The sequence below is a fragment of the Ambystoma mexicanum genome, chromosome 2q (assembly GCF_040938575.1).
Source record: "Ambystoma mexicanum isolate Mex_15411 chromosome 2q, UKY_AmexF1_1, whole genome shotgun sequence".
Classification (NCBI taxonomy): Eukaryota; Metazoa; Chordata; class Amphibia; order Caudata; family Ambystomatidae; genus Ambystoma; species Ambystoma mexicanum.
The window spans coordinates 325,708,419-325,728,821 of NC_090924.1; the positions used below are offsets into that span (position 1 = coordinate 325,708,419).

The following is a 20,403-nucleotide window of genomic DNA, read 5'->3' on the forward strand; positions in this document are numbered from 1 at the left end:
GAAACATAAAATTCTTTTAACATGGTATAACATAAATTCATACATGATGTCGTCTCAAACTCAAAGAACAATGAGAATTAGATAAAATAATAATGTTAACAATAATAATAATGAATGCTGATGATAATAAATGACTTACTTGTTAGATTACAACTGCTTGATATGTTTTTTCAAGGTCATTTTTACATTAGAAGTGGTGGGACAAGTTAGCCATTTTCATCTTAGAAGAAAGCCACAAAAAATTCCATTTGGTTAAGATCTTATGTTGCTGCAGCTTAGCATATTATCTGTGATTAATACATTAGGATTCAGTATTAAAGTGTTAACATCCAGTACTTAGAAAAAACATTAAAATGCATGTTCTTCTATATTTAAAGCCTCTAAAAGTCTGATTTTAGCTATTCTAACAGATATGCGATAAGTGGAAAAAATGACCTGCCAAAGTATGGCTGAATCTGGAATTGTAAAATCATTAAAACAGCATTTCATACAGTTATTGAGTTTATCATCAAGCGTAGTAGATTCAGTTAATAGATGTCTTAAACTCTCAGGATGATTCTTCAGACTGCAAAATAGACAGCTATTGTGATTCTTTTCAATAATGCCTCGCTCGTCTGGATAGTACATCTTTACACGGCCATAAATTTAATCTAAACCTAAAATAAGCATTTCTGAATTTTACAGATGGACTTCTAATAAGATAACTGGCTACTGATGCAACTTGTTATTACCAAAAGGGTTCGTTTTAAAATCAACATATGAAGCACACTTTTCCTGAGTATTGATCCAGTCATGTTGAAAGAGTTTTAATTTGGCTCGCGTTAGATTATTCACTAACAGGTCCACTGAGATGTCTGCTGCAGATAGAATATATATATTTTTTTTTGGTTTTTTTTTTCTTTTCTTTTTTTTTTTTAATATGGAACGCTTCACGAATGTGCGTGTCATCCTTGCGCAGGGGCCATGCTAATCTTCTCTGTATCGTTCCAATTTTAGTATATGTGCTGCCGAAGCGAGCATACAGATAGAATATTTAAGGCAGCTGATCGCCAGCTGAGTATACATTCATGAGTCGAGTTCAATATGTGGGGGGCTAGGAACCCGAGTAGTGTGTGGGTTTTTGGAGCCAAAACACATTTTCTGTAAAGGCTACATAGTATCCAGGAGTAGCTGGTATTCAGGGAAATTGAGCCTAATTTTAATCGAATCATTGTCACTGGTACACAGTTGGGAAGTCGTAGGACACGTCACCAAAAACGACCTTCCAATTTGTCACAGAACGATTTTTGAAAAGTTTCTTTGCACTCACAGCCATCTAATAAAATTGGCACAGCTTTTTGGTTATAATAAGTAAGCACAGGAAGGCAGGAAACTTTACCAAATTTGGTTAATATAATGTTTGCTTGCGATATGGCTGTGTTGTTACTTTTGATTGGATTTCAACAAGATATCGATCACCATTGATTCAGTCATTTATGTTAATGCCTAAGTATGTATATTGGTGCACTGTTTGTAAGTGCTCATCATGTAAGGTCCACCTAGGAGTTTTGGACACAAGTCGTGGTTTCACACAGTGCATTACTTTAGTTTTGGATAGGTTGATTTGAAGCTGGTTGTCTTGAGCATAGGGTTGGGTTCCTATTTTGGGGGCGTCAATGATTATTTTTGGCAAATTTCTCTTTTATGTCAAGAATAAAGAAATTAAAGGGTGCAACCTTGCTTCCGGCCTCTATGGGTGGGAATGTGAGCAGAAAGGAGTCCATCGAACGTGAGACGTACTTGGATATAGTAGACTGGCATTCGGCCTGAATCAACTTTTCTAGCAATATTTGTCTTGATATGGAATCAAATGCGAGCGGAAGTCTATGAAAGCCAAGTACAATGATTGCTCTGTTTGTATGCAACGTGCTTTTGTAATAGCTAGAGACAATAGATTGATACTGGTGCCTAGTCCAGCAATAAAGCCTGTCTGGACAGGATCTCTTTCAAGTGTTTTGGAAGTCCATTTGTTAAAGTCTCTTAGCACGAACCTTGTGAAAATCTTGCAAGGGGCATCAAGGAGATTGACGGTCCCCCTTTTTGAAGATGGAGATTATCAATGAATGTCTCCAGGACTTTGGTAAATTCTTTGTCTGAATGATGTGTCTGAAAATATTGAACAGAATTTCGTCCCATGTCTGTGGGTGGTCTTTGAACATCACGTTCGATAAGCCATCTGGGCCTGCGGCTCTTGAATGGCTAGATTTGCGAATAAAATGTAAGATGTCACTTTCAGAGATTCGAAGGGAGTAATCACTAGAAGGCATCAAAGGGTGATGTGCTAATATTTGCGAGGGACAGGCATACTGGTCTGTAAAGTGGGCTATACACTGCGATTCGGATACTCTGTTGATCTGGAGAGATTCTTGAAATGTAAAATTTGCCTGGTTAAGAAGTGACCAGGTTGGAGCTGAATTTTTCTGGGAATTGCTTTCAACATGGTTTTGCCATCTTGCTGGAACTGATAGGCTTTCCGATGACGAAGCAAGTTTTTATACCTGGTTTTAATGGTTCTGAGAGCATCACCTTGTTGGTTTGTTGGAAGGAAGCGTACTGTTCTCTTATCACTTTGATACTGAGTTTTTCTTTCTCTCACCGGTAAATCATAGGCTTGAACATTTTTATAAATGTTTTTCCCTATTCTAGTGGAATGAATTTTGAACAGTTGTAAAATGGTTCCATATTGCCTTATCTCTTGGGTGGTGGCATTACTTGCAGAAGAATATGCTTATATGAAGCAATTATTCAAATTGTGTAAAGATGATAGGGACCATCGAAATCGGTTGCAGCCATTATTAAGGATAAGAGTGCCCTTATATTGTGTTTTGGTTAAATGATTTTCAGTTCTGACTTTAGGCCACGTCAAGGCTAACATCTCATAGTCGCTGTTTCTCTGCTTAATGACTCTCATGCTGGTGGTGGATAAATGAGAGTCTACATAGATATAATCTATAATAGCTTCTAGAGAACCTCTTTGCCAAGTACTTTTGGGGGGAATGTCGCCTGGGAGGGAGCCATTAGTCATGAGCATGTTTTGTCTTTCCATGAAGGAAGTCCATCTTTCTTTCGTTATATTTTGTGATTGTTGATCATTAGAAAAACAATGTAGATTCAAGTCTCCTGTTAGAATTACATGGATGGTTTCAGTTGATTGATAGATTAGCTCGTAAAAGTTTCTCTAGATCCAAAGGTGTCTATGGATATTCCTGACGGATTCCAATAGACATTGATCAAGGCGATAATGTGAAAAGAAAAGTGGATTTTGACTAGTTGCATATGATGATTCAGAGATGCCCAGGGTAGAATCGTAAAGCCAGAGCTTATTTTGACAGCCACCATATGTCTGGACATTGGTCTACCTTTAGTCGCACGTTTGGCCGGGAGTAGAATAATATGATCATCCTATGAGGGTGTGTCCATTAGCCAGGTTTCATGTAGCGCAGCTATGTCAAAGTTGTTTAATTGATTGTCAGAGCTAGTCAAGAGATGGGTGAAGCCCCTCGTGCCAGTGAGATGTCTGGAGAGGCTGAATTGTTGGATTGTTATGGTGCACGATTTTTGCAATTGCATGTTATTTGGGCGCTTGTGGGTAGGCCATTCGCACTAAACTCTGCAGATGCAGATTTGGAGGCAGTGAGTGGCATGGGCAAGAGGCAACTGTCATTCACTGTTTTTTGGGGGGATTTGTCATATCATTTGCTGATAAACAAGAAGGGGAGTCTTGGCAGATGATAAAGCCCAGGGTCGAAAGATCTAATTTGGCTCTCCAAATCATACTAAGCACCACTCCTGAACGAATCCAGAGCCTGATTATGGATAAATTCATGCTGTCAAGGAATTCAATTTGATAAAGATCAGAGGAACATATGTCCTCTAGACTTGGGATTTCTGCAAATATCGCTAAAATGGAAGTCCGTTTAAGGTCATAGGACGGATATGGAGCTGGGCGACATCTCATGATCAAATGATGATATTGAGTCTATCGGAGGTTGGTTAATTTTTCAGGCTGTGAGTTTAATCGATGGATGTGATTAGAATCAATATTCTGAGATGTCTCCCAGTTACGAGTTTGTACAATGGGTTATGAGTTTTGATTGCAAGACATGGGCTGACGTTGAGATGACATATAGCGATCAACTTCTTTGCGAATCTCTGTTTGTCTTTGTTCAATATTATGCATCTCGGCATCTGAGGGCACGAGAGGAGCTACATCTGGTATTCCAGAATTTGACTTGGGTGTTAGACCATGTTCAACAGGATTAATAGCAGGTGGATTTTGCTGTTGCTTTGCTGCATTAATGAGGTCATCCAAGGGAGCATGAGGTTCGATGGATGAGCTATCCTCTCGTGTCGTACTATTCTTGTTTTGGGAAATCTTTAGATATTTCTTGATGACTGCTGATGATGCCTTAGCAGCTGGTTTTTTGGGTAGTGTAATATGTTTAATAAAATGCTTTGTACTCGAATTTGCAGATTGAGGTTGCATATTCATGTTTTTTGTGTTCCTCCCTTGCGAGTGAGACATATCAGCTTTCTTATTGTTTTTAGCTCTCTTTGATGTAGAGAAAATGGTGTAAGAGCATTTCTTTCTTTCTTCGAACCCCTGTGAACGTCTCTTCGGGGCTACTGTATGAAGCAATAGTGTGGGCTCGTGAAATGGAACATTGTTGCTTTCACTGGCTTCTTTTGGACTAATCACATTTTCAAATGTGGGTAAAAGGGCGAACGGAAGAGATGGATCTTTGGTGTCTGCGAGGGACTGAGAATTGGCCATAGTACGAGAAAAGAACAGTACTTTTTGTTGTTGTTGGGAAAGGAATGGAAGGGAGAGCTAAACCCTTTCAGTTAGGGCTGTGACAATGTGAGAGCCGCGCTGTAGAAACCTTGTAACGAGAAGTGTTTGTTTGTTTATTTTAGCATCTAAAGTCTCAGTTTTATGAGAGACAAAATCGTGGTGTTCATCGCACACAGCGTAATGTCGACGAGGGTGGTAGCAGATGACTGTGTTCGGGGGGGCCACTGAAGCCTGCAGTGCAGTGCGGACCTTACGTGGAGTTGGTTGTGAAAAGGATAAGGACAATGCTGAGGAGTTCTGGGGGAATGTCCAAACATGATTGGAGATTGAGAGAGGCCATGGTTGGAATCGGGAAGTGTTATTATGGATTTCTCCACCTCAGGTTGTAACTTGAGGACCTCTGAAGTGACTGGGGATTTTTGAGTCGCTGGAGTGACACACTATTTGACAGCTGTGTTTGTTGTTCACGTGGCTGCAGTGTATTCAATATGATAGGCGATATGATGGAGATTGGGGTGGGAGAGACCCGGTCTTCAAATGAAGCAGCAGCAATTTCATGAAGTGAAGAGATTGAGTGAGCAGCACGAGCAGGTAAGTTTCCAATCGATAGTATAGAGGTGGAGTCAAGTGCCCCCACTAAAAGCTCCATCCCCATGCTGCGTACATGTTGGGAACCAGAAATTGCAACACGTGCAGTACCAGTGAGGATGCCTATACCGCAGAAGATATTGGAAACAAGGTATCGATCGAGAAAACCATATATGCATTCATGAAGAAATAATGGCCTGTTGGACAAAGTTCCGGAAGAAGTGTGAAAATGAGTGAAAGAGAAGACTGGTAAAGTCATGCGGAGCAGAACTGACACACCTAGAAAAGATGCACACGGTAAAAGAACATAGACGATCTATACGCTCTGAATAGAAAATGGTAAAGATGAGCAACATTTCGGGCTCGAAATGAGGATGCTCATGCTACAGAAACATTGAAGAAAATACAAATCAGTTTACACTTGTACAGACGCAGTAACGCAAGTAGACAAAGTGATCTTAAGGCTGGCTATGTAGTGAATAGTTGCGGCGTTGCACCAATGTATAATACATAGGAATGTATAGAACCTGAATATTCCACATTGCATTTTAAGCAAGGCTTGAAACCATGTGATTGGAAAGGGGTTTTCATTGTGGTGCAGTTAGAAAATAACTGATGGCGATCGAGAAATACAGGAAAGGCTTGGCTGGCCCAGCACCAAGAAGTCGAGGCCACCATGAGCTTGGTTGTCCATCCAGTAGTGAGATGAACGTGGGAAAGAAACAAACTTCTGTTTGAGGTCGAATGGAAAAACACTCAAGGCGTCAAAAGTTCATCATTTAATAGAATGAAATGCTGCAGAAAGGTTGAAAATGCAGTCTCCAAGTCACATGGTCAGATCAAAATAGACATTGGGTCGAGCTACACCGAAACAAAGAAGATGCTCCCTTTATTACCCAGGCACAGAGAGCTTCTACAAGGCCAAGTTCAAAGCCTTAATTGAGTGGCAGACTGCAAGAGTGACGATAGATGTTGGGCTAATTGGTGGGGAGGTATGATCATGTCGACCTTTCCAGCACCTGGTATGGTAGCCTGTGTGCTGCTAGTGTGTGGAATATTCCAGAAGGGTGCAAGGGTGCCAAACCAATGGTAGAGGGCCATGTATCAAATAGGCCTATGGTTTGTACAACCAAGTCGAGTATTAGTGTGACACGAAAAATGACATGCACTTGGGATGGGCGTAGTTGCCCACCTGACAGTAGAAACCCAATCACAACCCCTGTTCGTTTGGAACGTATACTTAGATGTACCCTGTAATCCTATCAAATCCCCAAGTAGGTTTTTGTAGTTTTCCACGTAGTATTAATATATATGGATGAGGAGCGATCCATAAAATAAGCCCAGAATCCTACGTCCAGGGACGTCTAGAAGAAATTTGTCTTAAAACCAAAGTGGGTGAAATTAGGCTGCGCACAAATAGATTTGTGAGAGAAGACAATTCACACTCTGATCGGAGTCATTATTAATGTTGAGAGTAGCCACAAGGAGTCATGGCAGAAGTATATTTGGGCCGGCAAGTCTGTTTGTTTGTATATTGTATTTGTTGTATGTGTTAAGGATATGATGAAAATGTCGAGGTGAGACAACTAATAAATTGTGTTGAAAGGCTAAAGAATAGATTATTTATTTATTTGTTTAGTTGTTGAAGGTATTGATTGAATAGGAAGACTGAAGTAAAGTGAGACATAGAGGATTGGAGCTGCGACGATTGCTGCACGCTTATATTGTGTTATTTTTCTGAAAAGTATTTTCTGTGTAAAACGGCGGTAAGTATTGACAGTCGATTGTGACTTGTCATGATGGAAGATGTTACTTCGCTCATGCACCTGTTCAAACAGCTGCAAAAACATGCACCCAAGCTTAAACAGTATAGTGCAGAATGTGTTAACGGCACAGCAAATAAAATGTTAATGCCATGGCCACAAGGGGGCCACTGGCAAAAGCGGTTTTACAACACATGACCACATACCTGCACGCAGCGTACATGGGAAAGAAGTTAGAAAAAAGGTTAGGTAGTTTAAAGCTTTGGAAAACGTACCAGGAGGAACGGGAAGACCCGCCTCCTGAAGACTAGATGCTTAACCAGTGTAAAGAGCGGGTGATGAGCCTTCTGTTCCCCTTACCCCGCCTGAAGAAAATGACGATATTACGAAAGATGAAGGAGTATATCCATTAAGGGAGCTTAAAGCAGCGGCAGGACACAGTAATCTGACGCATGAGCCGCCTGCGTATAGTAGTGACGAGAGTCCAGAAAAAACTCCAGAAAGGGATGTGGTCTCTAAAGTACAACGGGACAAAGAGAGAAGTGAACGATCAAACATGACTCTAGATATAGAACGAGAAATTAATAGATGGAAGGGAGAAAAAGATAAAGCTGACGAGATAGCGCTCATACAGAATGAATGGATGGGTGATCAGATATTGCTCAAACTTGATGGGAAGAGCATTGAGGAAGTACGGCAAGGAGAGGATCAAGACGAGCAGGATAAAAAAGATAGGAAACGAGAAAAATGATTGAGAGAAGACGAGGCTAAAAAGAAGAATAGACTAAGACGAGAGCAACTGTATCAAGAAGAACAGTTAAAAAAAGAGGAAAGAGTGGAAGAACAAAGGAAATATGATAACAAGCAGAGAGAGCGAGACAGACTAGAAAAGAGAAGACAAGAAGAGGAAGAGCAGAAATTGAGAGAGAAAAGAATGCAAAGACGAAGAAATGAAGAGGTGCGTAGGTCAAATGAGAGGAGAGAAGCAAAGAGACAGGAGGAAGAAAGGGTTAGAGACAAAGCAAAAAAACGAAGGGCATTTGATGAAGAAATGGAATGAAAAAGAAGACAGAGAGCATGCGACATTGATCGCATTGAGAAAGAGCTATTATAACCAAACCCAGTAGTAGCATGGAAGGACATATAGGAGTTCTCCCCATTACAAGAACCAATGCCAGGGACCGCCAGGGTAAACCTAGAGGAGAACTTTGAGATAGGAAACATAGGAGATAAAATTGACAAAGTTTATCGAGAGATGAGGACAAAAAGAGAATTGAAAAATAAAGGAAAAAATGATCAATTTGAGATTTCACAGTCACAAGGTAAGGAGGGTAGCTCATTTAGTTTCAAGGAAAGAGATTTGTCTTTGGACGGGCTGACTCTAAACAGAGACGAGAAGGAGGATAGCCACACGTGTTGGGGACAAGCCATATCAGACGAAGACCATGAAACCTTCCATGGGGAGGAGGGAGCTGATGCATGCGGTTTGGAGGGATGTTTCCTGACAGACAAAGAGGTTAGATGGTTAGATCTGGACCTAGCAAAAGAAAGAACGCCACAGCCTATAGCATGCACAAAACAATCTAAAGGGCGATCCAATAGTGTAAGAGGGGAATCGCCACCATATGTGAGCAGATTAAAGTAATTGACAGGAAGACGGCGATCGGGATCCATTGTCCCTACTATGGATAGGCAAATGATGGAAGCCGATTGCGATTTTGGGATTTTGCAGTTTTCCTTGATACAAAAAGAGGTGCCAGACCGCAGTATATCCCGTGGCCCCAGATGGACAAGGATAATCTAAGGTATAAACTTCTGAGTTTGACTTCGGGTGCCGGAAAATGGTTCTATGAATTTGAAGAAATGACAAGAGGAAACATGTTAGTTATAGGGGACATTAAGGGTCTTCTCGCAGCTATCCTTGGGGAGAGGGCTGATGACATTTGGACGAGAGCAGGATACGCAAGTGTCACAGCACAGAACACAGCGCATGATGGCGCACTGTTTAATAATTGTAGAGCAGCAGCATGGAAAGCGCTTATAGCACAATATCCTGATAAGTCAGATATGGGAGCTTTAATGGCACGTAAAATGCAGAAAGGGGAAGATTCACTTGCTTACATTCAGAATTTCCAAGAGAATTGGTCTTTGGAAACTTGAGAGCCATGGGGAGAATCTATACCTCTGTTCTATCATATATTATGTCAAAGGTTGCCAGATCAGGTACAAAGACAGCACAAGGAGCTGATGGATATGGAGGCAAAACCATGGCCAGAAATACAGCTGACCATCGTGCATCTTTGCCGATTGTTGCAAGAGAAAAATCGAAAGAGAGATGATGCTAGGAAGCTTGAAGAAGCTAAGTTAGTGCAGAAAAAGCTGTTGAAGCACGCTATAGAAGGGGCGATGCTGACTAGTGGAGAAGGGCCAGGATCACATCAAGTATTAGGTACTGTGCAGGTGAATAACCAACGGCAGTTGGATCAAGACGGGAACGGATTTATGCAGAGAGGCAGGGGAGGCTTCCGCAGGAGAGGAGGCTTTCAGATTAATCAGGGAAGTTTTCAGAATAACCAAGGCAGGTTTCAGAATATGTAAGGTGGTAATCGAGGCATGCAGGCTGGGCAAGTTAGAAGATTCCCTCCTGTATGTTGGACATGTGGAATGACAGGGCACATTGTGTGAACATGTGGGAGTCAAGGATATGTGCAAAATGGGCAATTCTCAAGAGGGGGGGGGCAACAGCATATCCTCTGGCATATAGCCCACAATGTAGGGACGGGTTTGCCCAAGATCAGACTGTGTATCAAACACAGGTACCACAAACAGAGCAACCACAGTAAGCACCATTGAATCCGCCACAAGGGAAGTCAGAGCATGCACCCATGCAGATACAGCAGAGCATGAACACAGAACAGTTGTTGACTCCTAGGGTAGGGGGTGTCACTGTCGTGGGAGGGAATCCTTTCACAGGTACGGGAATAAGTATGTACCCACAATAGGTCAGTTCACGGGGTGATTTGATGTGTACAGTACTATCGGTGACGCCCAATCCTTGAGAGGAACCAAGGGTTGATGTTGCCATAGGGGGCAAATCGTTTTCTTTTTTAGTATACACAGGGGGGACCCGCTCATGTATATGAGAGGGAAAGTTTTCATTTTCGGGTAATGCCATGAATGCTCAAGGGTTCACTGGAGCTACAAGTAGAGTTCCTTTTAATGAGAAATTGTCAGTCTCTACAGGAGAATGTGACATGCCTGTTCCATTGGTGTATTCAAGACAGACACCAGTTAATATACTGGGCAGAGATCTAATGATGAATCTAAATATGACAATTTCTTTCACTGATGAAGGTATAGTGTGTTCAACGCAAGGAATACATTATTTAAAATGTATCATGGCATTTACAGGACAAATAGCCATGAGAGGAGGGCCATTAGAACAAGAAGTCTTTCACTATGGGGTACGCATTTTGTTAACTTGGCTACCTGGTTTAGTGGGCAAGGTTATGAGAATACCTGATGAATTCCTGTTCAGGCTACAGATTCCCATGGACGAAGAGGGTGAAGGGTTTTTCTCTTAGAGTTAAAGGTAGCTGCAATGCGAGGGGAGTTGACCATGCTTGAAGGATTTGATGATGGCGGTAGGCCATGGAGAACAGTGATTGCTATTGGGGAAGGATACAGATTGACTGACGTCACTGATGCAGATATGTTTAGAGACGACACTTCAGATGACGAAGTAACATTTGAGATGAGCATTACGTATTGGATCAGGACAGAGAGACGAGAGATCCCACAGAAAATGATGATCATGTGGCAGCGCCCCACATTATTTGATGAGGATATGGAAAAAGTGCCAACTTATTTATGGACTGCAGGCCCTTATGATGTAGGCCTGTTGAAGGGTTTGGAGAAGTTAGGATTAAGCTGAAACCAGGAGCAATTTTACCTCGATAAAGGCAGTATCCTATGTCTTGAGAGGCAGATGAGGGGATTTTTAAGACTATGGGCCTCATCACGAGTTCAGCGGTAATGCAGCGGTTTTCCTGTCGAGCGTTATTAGCGCTACCGCCAAGCCCCCCTGCGGATAGTCCACCAGATCACGAGTTTGCGTGCACGCGCACATGGACATGGCGGTAGCGCAAATAGCGCTCGATGGGAAAAAGGGCCAAGAACCCCTAAATCCAGCGCACTGTGTGCTACCGCCATACCGCGCTCATAGCGCGCGCACTCATAGCACGCGCTATTAGTGCACAGGAAACGCATCACCGCCGGAACGGGAAATAAAGCGGCGGCCATTTTGGAAATCACAATCCGTCGGATATCACAGCCCCTGCAAGCCATCCACCCCTGGGAATAGTGAATTATGTCACAGGAGCGCACTAGGGGCAAGTCAGCCCTGGACAGGGTCAGGAAACCCAAATTCAGTGACCAGGAGCTGACCGTACTGGTGGAGGAGGCAGAGACCCACCATGATGAACTGCAGCAGCGCAAGACAAGTGGGCAGTGTCATGCACAGATCTGGCGGAACATCAGCCAGAGGGTGACTGCAGTGGGGCGCGTGCCTCGGGATGGCGAGGACTGTTGCAAGCGCCTCAATGAGTACGCGGCATACTCTCACAGCACAGGAGTGCAAGCAGGGGCACTGGAGGAGGGCCACCACCACCACCACCCGAATTCACACCCTGGGAGGAGAAGATGACTGCAATAATTGACATGGGCACCATAGAGGGAATAGGTGGAGCGGAGGCAGGCACTGGTATCCAGCCGTCTGCAGGTGAGTCCCACCCCAAATGCATGCATCTGAAAGGACCACACATGCAGACCCTGAGTGAATGAATGTGATGAAATGTGTGTGAGGCACTGCAGACACCCATAACTGAGCCCAGAACCACTGAACCGTAGTGCTGCCTAGACTCCCCTGCACATGCACTGCATCAATACAAGGGGCAGGGGACAGACATCCATAGCCATGGGACAGCTGCATAGAGTGTGAGTGTGCATCAATAAAACCCCAGTACCTTCGGCATGGTGCATCCCCATCCCGCATGTGATGATGGCACACTAACATTTCCATGCAGTGTTCCTCTACACTCACACATACCACCAATCACTACATGGGGATTGGACAAAATGCAAGATCCATGCATAATCGCTACTGCCTACAATCCCACTTGATGGCATGGACCGCTTGATACTAATGTAGATTGCCCTGTACTCAATCCACACCCTATGTACCCCATAGGCACACAGCTATCTTCACTGGATGATGATGACGGTGAGGAGGCCACGCCATCACAGCGCCCGAGGCAGCGTACCTCGACCAGCACCACCACCCCGCAAAGGGGGCGGCCGGAAGGGAACCGACGCCGGACCCATCCCACATCAGCACACCGCAGCCCACCCAGCACGCTGCAGCACCTACATGGCCGCAGGGTGTCAGTGCTTAGCTCACCCCAAGCCACCATGCAGACTTCCGATGCAGAGGGAGTCACCTGTGGGTCAGAGCCCGATGTGGGACAGACACCTCCAGCTGCGCCTCAGCCAGGACATTTGCATTCCCCCGTAAGCAGCAACGCCGAACGGCCAGTCACACAGGGAGCACAAACCACACGTGTGCATGTGCATCGTGTCCGCACGCCAGAGCCAGATGTAGACACACCATCATATGGCAGCCCAGAAGACCGGCGCTCAGAGCCATGCAGGCCCATCCAAGGTGCCAACATGTCCCCATGCAGCCCCCCCCCCGACAGCGTACAACTGGCAGGCCGGCACCTGCCACACCAGGGGTACCATTGGTTACGGAGGCAGCTGTGATGGGACGTCTGGACATTATTGAGGCCAAACAGGCAAAGGTTGAGTCCATGGCCAAAGTGCGCAGCCGGCACATCAAGGCCATCAGTGGGTCCATACGGCATGGCTGCAAGTACATGGCCCGTCACAACGCCCGCACACGGAGAGTGGTGGAGCAATGCACCTCTGCCCTGACAGGTTTTGGGCAAAGGGTACGGGAGTTGTGTGAGGCAATATCTGTACTAGCTGAGCAGACAAGGCAATCAAACAACCTTCTCCGTCAGCAAATGCAGGCAACTGGGTCAGTCCCATCAACCTCCACTACACCCACGGATGGATCCCTTGAGCCTTCACCTAGGCGCCGTTCAATGCACCACCTGAGATCCCACACACCAGAGGGGCCAGGACAGGGAAAGCGCCCGCGACCATCATAGATGGACATGACATTGTTGTGGGGTGTTCACTGGGGGTAAGGGGGATTGTGTGCTGGGTGTTCACTGGGGGGAGGGGGGATTGTGTGCTGGGTGTTCACTGGGGGTAGGGGGAATTGTGTGCTGGGTGTTCACTGGGGGAGGGGGGATTGTGTGCTGGGTGTTCACTGGGGGAGGGGGGATTGTCAATCTTTGAATAATGCACGTTAAAAATTCATACAAAGCATGGACAGTTGTGATTGTGATTAAGTGCTCTTTAATGTTCAAGTGACATGTGAAAAATTTAGCCATCACCCGTATCAAAAATAATTCTCAATCAAGCCCTGTCTGGCCAACCTCCCCTCCCTCACCCCATTCCTGTGTGCCTGTGCAACACCTTCTGGCACATCATCATCTTCACTCCCATCCTCAGGCGGCTGCACATGAGCATCGGGGGGGGGGGGCAAGTGGCACATTCCTGCAACAGCAAATGTTGTGCAGCATGGCACATCTCAGTACAATTTTTCCTACTTTTTCAGGTGCATACATCAATGCCCCTCCCGTATGGTCCAGGCACCGGAAGCGTGCCTTCAGCAGTCCAAATGCCCTCTCAACGCAGATGCGTGTGCGTACATGGGCAATGTTGTATGCCCGCTCAGCTGCAGTGTGTGGATGACGCACAGGGGTCATGAGCCATGTGTACTGGGGATATCCCGAATCACCTGCAGGGGAGAGAAAGCAGGTATGGTGACAAGGTAGGTTCAGTGGGTGCACAAAGCTCAGTCATTGGTGACATTGTCAGCAGGATAATGTTCCTGTCAAAGAGGTCATGCTATCTCATTGCAATGTTGCTATCCACCCTTTCACTTCCAGAACCTGCATGGTGTGAGGTTGCCATATAGCTGTATATCTATGTATTTGGGAGTTGTTATGTGCATCACACTCATGTATTACATGTGGCCTACTTATCATTTGGTCACTCACATTGTGGAGTGTGCTGTGCTAGGAGCAGCATTGAATCAATGGAGTACTTACAACTTGCAACGCCTCGGTTTCTAAATGTAACAGTACTCTGTCCCTTGTCACTGGAGGAGGGGACCCTTCCATCTGCTTGTGCATGTGACATGTGGTTAGCCTATGTGTCATTGGCTGTTGTTGCATTTGCTGGTAGGCACTATTATGTACAGTTCTCCAGGCATGTGATTGGCCAATCAGGGGTCAGTGTTTCTGGGATGTACATTGTCGTTAATCAGACTAGCTATGTGTATTGCTTTTGTGGATGTGCCTACTTTTATGTAACATTGGCATGACTGTCGGATGGCCAGGGTGGGATGTCTGTGCTGTGTCAGGGTAGGAAGCTATACTGCAACACACACAGGAGGCTTTGTGGTAGTAGGCCTTCCATATGTGACTGTGCTGCCACATGTCTTTGCCATCCAAACTGGGTGTGTTCTGCTGTGTTGGACATGTCCAAGGGTTCTCGTGCAAGGTACAAGCATGGGAATGCTGCAGTGCTGGTGCTGCGTATTGGCATGCAGGGATTTCAATGTGTATGAACAGCCCCATCGGATGTAATTAAACATGCATTACGGACTACATTTGTACTCACCCAGCATCCATGTGTTTTGGCCTCGGTGCCTTTGCATGTACGCTGGCAGGGTACTGTTGCGCAGGATCATGGAGTCGTGGGTGGATCCTGGGTAGCGGGCACAGCAGTGGCTGAAGGTGAGGTCAGGGCTACATGTCATCTGCACATTCATGGAATGGTAATTTTTCCGATTTCTGTAGGCTGCCTCATGTGCCTGTGGTGGTACGAGTGCTACATGTGTGCAGTCCAGGGCTGTTATAACATTCAGAACTTGGGCAATGGCATGGAATTGACCCTTCAGCTGGTTCACCTGTGCCTGTGTGGCTGTCAATGCAATGTGCTCATTCGCATGGATCAACAATGCATTCAGCACCTGTCCCAGCATGGCACTGAAGGTGGACTGGGCCATGCCGTGATCATGGCAACAGTGTGTTGGTAGCTGCCAGTCCCAGGGAATTGTAGCACGGACACAAGCTTCACAAGCGGGGGAACTGCTGTGCTGATGGCTATACGTCTGCCGATGTCAGCCTGGATTGTGTCCAGCAACTGGGTGATGGTTGCCCTGTCCAGCCTATATTCGGTCACCAACTGGCCATCAGTCAGGGCCCAGGGTGTTGGCCTGGCCCTGGGGATGGCTGACTGCCTTGCTGGTGCTGCTCTCCTCCTCATCATCCCCACCACCCCCTGCGTTCCCAGGGCCCTGACCCGGTTGGCTGGCCTCTGTAGCTCCAGGCGCAGCAGGTAGATGTCCACATCAAGGCTCCCAGCTCCAAATGGCAGCATGGTGTTTGGAAGTGTGTGTGGTGCATGGGTGGGTTCTTTGTAGGCCTCTGATTTGCATTGGTATCACCTGGGCCCTTGTTGCTGTCTCCTCCCTGCTCCTGCTGGTGTAATGGTGTTGGGGAGGGTGTGTTGTGCATGGGTGGGTCCTTTGTAGGCCTCTAATTTGCATCGGTATCACCTGGGCCCTTGTTGCTGTCTCCTCCCTGCTCCTGCTGGTGTAATGGTGTTGGGGAGGGTGTGTTGTGCATGGGTGGGTCCTTTGTAGGCCTCTGATTTGCATTGGTATCACCTGGGCCCTTGTTGCTGTGCTCTGTGTTCTTTTACCTGCAGCATTTTGCTGGGGGTATTTTCGGCGGATTATCCGCCGCCTTTCTGGCGCTAATAGCACCTACGCCAGACTGGTGATTGCTATGTTTTAGCGCAAATGGATACTGGCGCTTTTACAGCCAACGCTTTTACAGCCGGCTGTACTTACGCCGGCTGTAATGGCGCCAGCAGTTTTTGGACTCGTGATCCGACGGACCCTTAAATCTGGCGCTGATAGCGTTACCGCCGATTTTAAGGGTTACCGCCGAACTCGTGATGAGGACTTATATCAGCCATGTTGGATCAAGGCATTTTAGTGACGTCAGGGTCACCATGCAATGCCGCAGTGTACCCTATCAAAAAATCAAAAGGGGGATTGTGGCATTTAATTTAGGACATGAGGCCGATTAACCAGATAGTAGAGGCAGAATTTCCCATAGATCCAAATCCGGCGATGATCCTATGTAGTATCCTGGTTGAGGCGCGATATTTCACTGTGGTTGACTTGAAAAATGCATTTTTCTCAATCCCATTGCATAAGGACTCGCAAGATCTTATGTCATTTACTTTTCGTCAGACCAAGCTGAAAAGTACACGGTTGCCCCAGGGGTACTGTGAGTCTCCATCGATTTTCAATAGGGTCCTGCAGATGGACCTAAGCAATATTGATTTGTCAAGTGTTGTGCTGCAATACGTAGATGATATTTTGGTCTGCAGCATCTCAGAAGAAGAGTGTAGATGAGACTTGATTCAGCTAATGATTATTCTAGCAGAGAAAGGATATGAAGTCTACAAAGAGAAATTGCAGTATTGTCAAGAAGAGTTGTTGTACATAGGGCAGTTAATTTCACATGAAGGAAAGAAGGTTACGCCGGAAAGAGCTGAGGTGATTTTGAAAACATCAAAACCGCACATGATAAAGTAAATGCAATAGCCTTTAGGATTGTGTAATTATGTCAGAGCATGGGTATTTGATTATAGTTCATACACAAGGCCCGTGCTGCAGGCCCTGAAAAAGGCACAGGTGAATCAGAAAAAAAATTGAATGGACTGAGGAAATGGAGGACGGGTTTGATTAACTAAAAAAGGCAGTATGCATTATGCACAGCTCCAGTTTTAGGAATTCCCAATTATTCTGAGGAGTTCTTTTTATTCTCACACACAAATGGAACAGTCATGGCAGCCGTGCTCACGTGCTCAGAGAACGTCATTGGGGTATAAACTCCAAGCATATTACAGTCGGGTTTTGGACCAAGTAATGAGGGGTCACTTACCTTGGGAACAATCATTGGCTGCCACCACTTCTGCTATTGAGAAGTCTGCAACCATAGTAATGGGGTGTTCCATTACTTTATTTGTTGAGCATGCTTTGTTTGCTGTTTTGGAGAAACCCAAGAGTACACTGATGACTCAAAGAGCTTCTGCTTATGAGGTAGTCATATCGAATCCAGTGATTAAAATAGTCAGATGTAAAATGGTGAACCCTGCCAAGTTTGTAGCTGAACCACTGGCAGAGGATGCACCAGTGCATGATTGCTCAAATTATGAGGAATTTTATGACGAAATCCACGAGTGAAGGAAAATGCTCTAGCGGCAGGGGAGATTCTCGTTATTGACGGTACTTCAAGGATCGATCAAACTGATGGAGAAAGGCATTCAGGTGTCGCTGTAGTGAAGCACAAGGCTAATGGGGGATTTGAAGTAATTGCGAGTGCAAGACTGCCGTATCACTTTTCAGCACAGGCTGCCGAATTATTGGCACTGATGGTCGCGCTTGAGAAACACGCAGACCAGGTAGTAACAATGTATAGTGACACCGCCTATGTGAGTCAACCATACACGCAGGGCTAGCACGTTGGAAAAGGAGGGGCTACCTCCGAGCGGACGGCAATCGGTGCAACACGCTGCATTATTGGACAGGCTTATCAAAGCACTACAACTCCCAGTAGCCATCACAATATTTCAGGGATTTAGGAATGTATAGGTTATTTATAACACGTGTAATACCCAGAGGTTTCTAAGCATGGACCTGGGAATCGAACCCGTGTTGCTCTGTGTCGTCTTGCTTCCAGGCGAGCATGTTGTCCCTGAGCTATTCTCCCAAGCCATAGTAATAATATTCAAGTGAGCAGCGCACATTAAGAGAACAGATTTTATTTCACGCGGAAACCAAGCCACAGATGAAGAGGCAAAAAGGGTTGCATATTTACCAGACATAATATGTTTTGATACGCCTGATGTGAAAGAGAAAATTGTTGTGATGATGATTGTGAATGAGAGCTTTAACCACTTATCAAAAACACAATTGATGGAAGTTCAGGGTGTAGCCCCACAGGAAGAGAAAGACCTGTGAACATGGAGGGGGTTTTCTTTATCCCCTTCTGAGGCACTGTGGCGATGAGACAGCACTGGTAAACCGGTGATGCCTGTAGCCTTATTAAGGGTGGCGTTAAAACAGCTACACTACCCTGCACATGTCACTAGGGAGAGCCTTGCAGCATCCATTCCGGAGGACTGGTTTGAACCTGTTAGAACATGTTGCTTTTTATGTATTAAATTGCATCATATGTCAAAGGTTTACTGCTGGGCACACACTGCGAACAGTCAAAGGAGTAATTCCTCGACCAAATGGTCCTTTTCAGCATTTACCTATTGATTATGTTGATATGCTGCAGGTCTGTAATGGATACAGGTATATGAGAGTGGTGGTGTGCCCCCTCTCTAGGTGGACCAAGGCCGGCCCATGCACACACCCTGACGCCACTTGCGCTGCAAAGTGTTTAGTCCAAGAAGTATTTCCCAGATGGCGAGTATGTGTGGTGCTAAGATCAGATAATGGTCCCCATTTTGTGAATGAGGTATTTGAGAAAATTAGCTATTGTTCGATATAAAACACAGGTTTTCTTCTGCTTATCACCCGCAAGCAAACGGCATATGTGAGAGACTCACTGTCTGCTCAAAGAGAGAATAGCCAAGTTGAATATGACACTGAAGAAGGGGTGGCTGCACTGCCTGCCCCTTGCATTATATGCAGTAAGAAATCAGCCCGGCTCTGACACCACCTCGCACCCCACGAGTTAGTTACATGGAGGTGAATGAGAACGCCTCTAACTCCTCCATCGATGACTAGAAGTGATGCCCATACAACTGCAGAATTGTTAGATGATGAGTTACGTGCGTACTTAACATGTATGACGGCTAGTATCTCTGTCATTTCGGATCAAGTCAAGCAGACGGGGTGTTGGTCTCAGAACACAGATGAAGACCATACAGCAACCACAGCTAAAGAATTATGCGTACCAAAAATCTTTGCTGGAGATTAAGTTTTAAAAAGAAACTTTACACGAAATTGGCACGAGCCCCGTTTTAGTGGCCCTTTCATAGTAGAAGACATTACTCCGTCGGCAGTTAAAGTCCTAGGAAGACGAGCTGGGCTTCACCAAGGAGATGTGAAAATCTATGCTAGAGAGGCAGCATCACACCCGAACCCATTCGGAAGCAAGTCAAGAAGATGATGTTCAGCACGTACAGACTCAATCAATGACGAGGAAGAAGGATGCAGAGACTTTCCAGTAGACAGATAACATGTACATTTGGAATGTGGCTCCCCTGACACACTCTTTGTAGCTGCTAAGCAAGGAGTGAAAAAGCTATTGTTCTTGAGCCACAAGAGCTTTGTCGACATTGAACTGTGGATTGCAAAAGTAAAATAGAACATGCCAGATCTGGACTTTGTGTTTGACGATTGGAAGAAGGAGCAGTTCCCTGATTCGTTTCTCACTGAATTTCTTTTTGGAGGTGCCCATGGTTCTGTCCGATGCTGATGTACACAGACTACTTCTTGCTGTCTTCATATTTGTACTCAGAGCTTACCCTGCTCTTGTTGTGAGGAGAACTAACACACATACTTTTATCCAGGATCCCAAGAATGGCCCAGCTTTTAGACGCCTATTGACAGCAATAATGGAGAAGATTATACTATTACCTGAGCATCTTACTGGAGGTACAGATGGTCCTGTCTCATGACGATGCCCACAAGCTACTTGCTATGATCTTTTTTTATTTGCTTCAAGTTCCTCCCTACCTTGTTTGGCGAGACACCAACACTTTTGTGTTCATGCGGGATCCTATAAACCGTCCAGCAATCACCCAGTTACTTGTGGAAATCATTGAACAGATTCAGCAACTACTGGAGCATTTGACAAGTTTGCCTGAATAAAATTAGTTTTTTTTTTCTTTAAAGTCATTACAGGCAAACATGTTCTCCATAGAGCATATTGCAGGTCCAGAAAGTGAGCAGAGTCAACGACGAGTGGAGAGGCGTCGATAGTGGAG

At 45.2% G+C, this 20,403-nt stretch overlaps 1 non-coding gene across 1 annotated transcript; it reads right to left on the reverse strand.

Annotated features, from left to right (window-relative positions):
- Nucleotides 1–913: 913 nt before the first annotated feature.
- Nucleotides 914–1,020, reverse strand: LOC138570472 (U6 spliceosomal RNA). Its single transcript, XR_011303520.1, has one exon. It is a non-coding gene; the product is annotated as a U6 spliceosomal RNA (small nuclear RNA).
- Nucleotides 1,021–20,403: the final 19,383 nt, after the last annotated feature.